Genomic DNA, 7,437 nt, shown 5'->3' with positions numbered 1-7,437 from the left:
CATCAACGCCTAATTAACAATTATTAACTGTTCTGCTGTGAAAGAAGACAAATTATCATAAATTACTGCCTAATTAAAATGTGATTGCTGGCTCAATAGTTATAAATCATTAATTTTTAACACCCTTATCACATGCGGACGGAACCAATTCAACAAAAGGTCTATTAGGCACAAACGAATTCAGCGCTTTCTTTCAACGCACATCACTTCTTCCTGCTCCCCTTTCCCACAACAGTCATTAGCCATAATTACTCAATGTAATGCATTGGCTTTATGCATAGATATTAAAGAACAATTAAGCTGCTACATAATTGCATTAAGTGAGGTCTTTCATTGAGGCTGCCCATCTCAAACTTTGTGCAATTAGTCCTACACAGAGGTTGCTAACAAGCAAGCACTTAAAATGAATAAGGGAAATTCGTAAATAAATGCTTAAACATTTTTAAAGAGGCAAAGTACAGAAGGTAAAAAAAAATAGGAAATTTAAAATGAATTAACTTGTCTCATAAGTAAATGCAAAAAAGGAAAAAATTATTACATGATTTTCATCAAATCAACCATTATTAGTTTCTTGCAATATTTTCAACAAGGTTGCACTGAATTTAAACTTTCGCTTTCATGTAATCAGGTGACTTAACTAGTGAACATTAAAGACAACCCACGTTTATAAGTTATACGCATTTGTGAGCTTTTGACGTACTAATGTCACAAATAGATTGGCGTTAAGAATCGTTTCTAAGTTTGATGAAAATTATCAATCAGACAAGCATTATGACTCATCAGGACATGGCTCCTGGAGAAAATTGCGTTTCCAGTTGCTTAAACATTTTTTAAGTTCATTCCTACTTGGACGTCTAAGTATAAACCATCACAGACAACTGGATTGTTTCTCCCAAGACAGCCTTCACTTTGACAAGACATATTGTGATGCTTCAATATTGCAAAATATCTGAAAGTGTAAAAGTCCTGAAAAGGGAGACTATTTGAGCCAGGAACACGTTTTTCCTCCGCTACAGTCTGTATTGCCTGAGTGACTTACATTAATGCAGAACAAAGATGCCACGAAGACTAATAAGTCATTATGCTCAAATATGACAGTAACAAATAACAGATAAACCAACATTCAGCAATAACTACAATGTTTTTGTACAACTCCATTTCCAAAACCCCTAAATATTTGTGCTCAATAGGGCATCAATTAATTTATTAAAATATATGCAGAATTTATAATCTCGTGTGCAAAGGCTGTCTGCAGTTAGCATACACATTATAAAGCCACATTCAGACATGGGACAGCACCGTTTGCTGTGAGCTACTTGCTAGTTGTGGCTAAACCTGATCTACTAACAACAAAGTATGTAAATGTAGACTGTAACAAAACGTGTTCAGAAGCTTTCTAGCATTTAGTGAACCAAATTACATCAGTAAAGATAAGTTGTATGTGTAAACTCAGACCTGAAAAGGTGTTTAATTCAATAAACGAGCCATGGACACTTTCCTTCCTCTGCTACATCGAGAGGAAGAGATTCTTTGCTCTTGAATAGCTCACTAGCATTAGATTCCCCCTGCTGGTCACATTTGGTTACTACACCTACTAAATAAAATGAGTCATTAACATACTGTATTTAACTCAAACTGCTGGCAAGCGCGCTATGAATTTAAAACATTCAAATCTGTAATGCGTACAATATGCACGTACCAGTAAGAGTAAATATATAAACAAGTTTCAATCCATCACAATCAGTACTATGTGCTATTATTGCACAAGAACAAGAACATTTATATATTCACAATGACTAAATGTGCAGCTTGCATGTTTATTTCACACAAAGCCGTCAATTCTAACAGAAGCACAATCGTCCTCCATCGTCTCTACTTGGCATTGTGCATTTGTTATCCCAAGACTCCTCTTTGTAGGATTTTTCTGTCTATTTCTGACCCCCTTTGTTACCTGCTCCTCTTTCTAACAAGCTAGCTCTGGGCCCAGTGAGGTGAGCAGAGGTGAAGTTGTGAGGAGGCAAGGTGTATTGTTTAGAACCACTTCCCACTGACATCCAGGTAAATGGGTAAGTGTGCACTCTCATCCATATTCCAGTAACCCAGGCAGAGGCATTTGGCCAGAGCACGGCTGGGGCCAGGACATGAAATATTAAAGGGATAAAGTGAAAGGTGGAGTACCCAGAGGGCCTCTGGACAGTTAAACAGCTCTTTGTGTGGATGTGTCTTTGCTGCCTGTATCCCCAGCTGGTATTCGCCTCTCTAAGAGTGGGGAATATTAGAAAACCTGCATTCTACTTCAGCCAAGGTCAGCACACTAAAAGAGGAAGAAGAAAAAATACATGTAAGCATCAAACTGTGCTCTGTGATCAGCTCTTACCGTCCTAGAGCAGTGATGGGCCATGTTCACAGCTCGCAAGCAAATCAATAAATCTGTAGATTGCAAGGCTGGAGATGGGGAAGATGTGGAGAAAAAAAAAAGTGAAAGATTGAGCTCTTTCTCTTTTTTTTCTTCTCCCTAGCTTTACTTGGCAGGATGAAACCCAGCCTGCTGTTTGACTGGTTGGGTTCCAAGTAGGGACTCAGATATATCAGATTTCAATTAACCGCAGTTCACGAGGGCCATCCACAGAGTTGACATGGTCTTCACACTCTCCATCCCCCTGTTTAGTTGCAGCCCAGGGGAGTAGTTAATGAGATGGCTCTCTATCTGGCTCTCCATCTCTTCTCTCTTTCAGAAGGAAGCCTGGCATTCTGGGCCAAGGAGGCCTGTTGACACCTGGGGCAGGTGCTTGGCCCATTTCACTGTGGCTGCAGCCTCCAAGCATGTTTGGCTTGTTGCGGCCACACAGTTTGCCCCCCTGGACTGCTCTAGGGGGGGAGATAATGAAAAGTCAGATTGCAGGTGTGCTGCTATAAACGTCTACATGTGTGCGGGTGGATGTGCGCATGAACACAGAACGAGAGAGAGACAGAACAAAATCATTTTAGCTTTAGCCTGAAGTTTTTTTTTTTGTTTTTTTTTTTGTTTTTTTTTTTCAAAACACTTGAAATGTTGAAACTGATAACTGAGTTATACAAACTCATATTTACCTTTTGATTCACAGTCTAATCATATAAACCTAGTATGCTGGTTCAGTGTGTGAAAAGAGGATCCAAATTTGGGATTTTAATTCTTTTCAAGAATATTGTTCATTTAATTATATGAAGTCTATTTGCTTTATCACGTGGACGTGATTTTTAGTATATTCAACGGCATCCATTGGGGTAAAGGGTCTTATTTGACCCGACACATAATGCATTGTTTATTTTCTTTTTTTGAACATCTGTAATTTGAGGTTTCTTTATGAATGGTATGTAGCTCTTTGACAAGTTTTCTGATTACGCTTTCGACTCCTCTCTCAGACACTTTACAGAGAACATCTGGCTGTAGCCATTTAACCATTTAATAGTGAAAATGTGCTTGTCTGAGTCCCCGATTATGGCCTGTAGATGTGCAAAAGCTCGTCTGCAACCAGTCCCATCAGTCTGTTTTCAAATAACAATGCTGCTATGATTTCGACAGACCCGTTTGCTTATCGTGACATGCTTCTTGTGTGACACGTTGGTAATGAGAAAACATTTTTATAGGCCATCAGTAAAGGCTAAGCCATATCAGATTCAGGCAGCAGGATTGCTTTGCGATACCAATTTTATTTGTTTTCTTGTCTTTTAATTCCCTCTTGACGCTTCTTTTCTTCATGTGATGAATATCATTTGCTGGTGTCAAGTCCACATGCCGTTTCTATTCGCATTTATGACTAATTTGCGCTAATTTCTTTGCGTTTGAGCGTTACTTGGATTGCAAATATATTTACTGAGCCAAACATGTTTTCCCCACTTTATCAAGTCACTATACCAGCAGGCTGCATTGGACTGCTGTGCTATGGTGGACATGATTGAGCTTTCAGCTGGAAGGTGAAGGATAAAAACAGGTAAATGCATTATCCAAACAGCTGGATGTGATTCTGAAACTTCTGCTTTTGCATCACGTTTTGGAAAATAATATAAAGAAAGAATACACTGGATTTATATATTTTTTTTCTTTTTAGCCAATGCTTTCTGTGGAGTAAAATTTACCCTCAGACTAAAAGGAGGGAAGATAAAGACTTACCCCAGTATTTCTATGGTATGCCAGCAACATTCATAACCAGAGTGGGCCAGAGAGTCGGGAGGATGCAACAGTGCATCTGTCACCAAGAGGGATGGTGGTGTCATCATCAACTGTGCTGTGGAATCACACGCAGTCGCTCTCAGATACACTTCTTTATGGAGGCACTTTTTACATTCTGCTGAGTAGCCCCTGGAAAAATAAAAGCTAAATCTTAGCTGTCAACATCACCCTTTTCAGCACTACAACACTGTCCACAGTCTGGGCTCCGAACATGACGCTGGAATGCTGAAATTTAGCAACATCGGTGATGCTCCATACAGGAAAGAAGAAGCAAAATAAAAATAAAAAACTCTTTAAATTATTGCCTTTGCATTTCTCTGTGCAGATACATGCACACCAGAAGTGCATAGAGATGATAAGGTCTCGGCTTAGCTGCACAGGAGTCGCCTCGGAGAGGCGAAATGCAGAAGTGTCAGTAATAAAGCAGACAAGACGCTCAGCCGGACCCAGAAGGTTTGAAGGGCAGACTAGCGGTGGAGTGTGAGTGTGGGAGAGATGGCAAAATACCAAATTAGTCAGACAGTAATAGCAGAAAGAGATGAGTGTAATGTGAACATGCTTTTGGGGGAAGGGGAAAGTGGTTGTGACCCCAAATATCATGCTAAACAGTGACAGAACTGAAAGAAAGAAAGAAAGAAAGAAAGAAAGGTTGGAGGTTGATTGGTAGGGGAAGATTTGCATCTGCATTATTTATGAGGCACAAAAAAAAACACACAGGCCCATTTTCATATGCAAGTTTCAAAGTAGAAGAATAAGATAGAGAACAGAGGAAAAGTTCAAATTAACCTGATACTGATCCTTTAATGCCACAAAGCCATCCATCTTATGTTATGATTTGTGCAGCCAAATTAATAAAGCAGTTACAGTTATAAAAAATCATAATATAAAATACAACCTACATTTTCATTTAAATGCTCTTGCAGTTTAACAAATTCACACAGAATGTTTCAAAATAATCAATCCCAAAAAATGCACAAAATAAAAATGGTGCAAACCACTGGTGCTGTGAAATAGCAGTAATGTAACTACACCTTTAGTGTCAAAGTCAGCATTAAATGAATAGTAAAGCAAAAAGTAATTAGAAGTTAAATGCAAAACGGTTACAAGTGCACTAAATTGATTATTGCTGATACTTTAGGAACAAAAAAAAGTCACTTTATTGGAGATGATTTTGACAAGCTCAGTGTGTTTTGTTTTGCCTTTATTTCATTTTTTTTTTTACAATTACATTTTACTTAGAACTTTATTTGGGGAAAGAAGCACAAAGTCTGCACATAATAAAGGGCAACTTTAAAATTAGTTCAAATCTAAATTTTGATTCTAGTTCTACTTAGGGCCAACTCTAAAACCTCTGAAGTTGTGTAGATCTTGGTGAAGTATGTAAAAAAGAAGAAAAATTCAAAAGTAAAAATCTGAAAGAGCAAAGTCACAAAGAAGATTTGTGAATAACAAACAGTCCTTGGTTTGTGCCTGGGAGTATCTTGGGTCCTTTACAGCTAAATATTTAGGAAAGCAATCAGAGACGCACAGAAGATGGTAAACTTCTATATATAGAAAAGCAATGATACAGCATGAGTTTCAGCCAGTGTCTTCATTTCGCAGCATAGCATCACTGAAACAGTGGCTACTGAGGAAAAGATCATTTCAAGCACTTATTTTTGTATTTTATCAATTTTATTGCATTTATTGTGTTTGTTTGAGAGTCAATAAGAGCTAATTGATCCTGACTGGGACATCCCTCAATTATAACATACAACAGTGTGATTCCTGGAGATGAATTTCAAGAAATTAAATCTTATTATGGCTATGTCTAAAAGTTATTCAAGTCTGTTTTACATTAATTAGTGATCATGAGGGCAAAAAAAAACAAAAAAAAAAAAACCCTCCGAGCTCACATACAATCATAAAAATAAATCACACCTACTTTTCATATGTCACACTATAAATCATCTGCTCCTTACCAGGTCTTGCCGTTACTCAAACACAACCTGAAATGAACAAAAGCTGTTGCCTCATCTTTTGATTTAACACAAACGTGAGCAGAGTGAGAATAAGATTCTCTCTGCCTTTATTAGCAGCAGTGAGTAGCAGCCAGGTGCCACTAATCAAATGTATTTGATTAGCTGATCAACAGCAGGTGTGAGCAAACCACAGCAGCAGAAGTTTTGTTGTTCTGGATTTTTTGGAGTTTTTGTTTTTTAGGGACAAGTTCCTTGATTTTAACCAAAGTAGGAAAATATTTAAATACGACAGAATAATCTGTGTCAATTCGTTTTTGTATAAAAATGGTGGGATTTTGTAGTTTGCATTGTTTTCCAGTTACATTATGAAGATGTTTAGAGCATATTTTGTGTTAGAGGCATTCCAGCTGTTTTTTTTAAGATATGATATTTACTGACTGTTATAAGAGTACATAAATGAACACACCTTTGACATTTTGTTTTTTGTTTGTTTTTTGTTGGATCTGTTTGCCACAGAGCGTTTAATGTCAAAAGTGCAGTAGTTTCATATTATAACCTCTTTGGCAACAAATGTTCTGACCTAGTTCTGCCCAAACCTACTGTATTTTATTATTAAGAAATGTGGTTACATGTCTTAAATTTGTAAAAAAAATCTTCCTTCAAGTGCTCATTATTCTTGTAATTATTTTCGTCTGCTTATCTATATTTATTTGATCGAGGCTCATAATCTCTCAAACTTGGACATAGTTCATCCAAACGCAGATTAGAATCAACATGGAAATGCAGTGTAGCATATGAAACGCAGAAAATAATATGCAGCTAAACTGATTTTGATTATTTTGGGGTATTTTTGAATATTTCTATGATAATTTGTCTTCATAATTAATCAAAAGCACTTCTCTACTAAATGAAAAATATGGACGACACATCACTATTAAAATGGCTAAGTACATACGGGTACAAAGTGATTTGTTTACAACTAAAGAGTGCATGTAACTGAGTAAAAATGGTAACATGTGGATACTAAATTGGAGTATAAATATCATTGAAATACATTTAAAAAAAGCCAGTCTACCTCTCAGTTCATATAAGTACCTTTAATAAAGTTTTGTTCATTAAAGTGGAGGATGCAGATTAAGTTGTATTTCTATGTGGCAAATGATTAGCATGTGTGAATTTAGCTGGACAACAGGCCTGAACAAAACACAATGCCTTGAGACCTGTTTTTGTAAAGGTGCTTAATGAGAAAAAAAAAAAAAATCCCCC

At 37.0% G+C, this 7,437-nt stretch overlaps 1 long non-coding RNA gene across 1 annotated transcript; it reads right to left on the bottom strand.

Annotated features, from left to right (window-relative positions):
- Positions 1-514: 514 nt before the first annotated feature.
- Positions 515-6,275, bottom strand: LOC106963039 (uncharacterized). Its single transcript, XR_001428105.1, has 3 exons — positions 6,172-6,275; positions 4,151-4,339; positions 515-2,314 (listed from the first exon to the last, which is right to left on the bottom strand). It is a non-coding gene; the product is annotated as an uncharacterized LOC106963039 (long non-coding RNA).
- Positions 6,276-7,437: the final 1,162 nt, after the last annotated feature.

Source organism: Poecilia latipinna, unplaced genomic scaffold, assembly GCF_001443285.1.
Source record: "Poecilia latipinna isolate Pla-1442-1.1 unplaced genomic scaffold, P_latipinna-1.0 Scaffold62, whole genome shotgun sequence".
NCBI classification, from domain to species: domain Eukaryota; kingdom Metazoa; phylum Chordata; class Actinopteri; order Cyprinodontiformes; family Poeciliidae; genus Poecilia; species Poecilia latipinna.
This window is presented reverse-complemented; position numbering and strand designations above follow the sequence as displayed.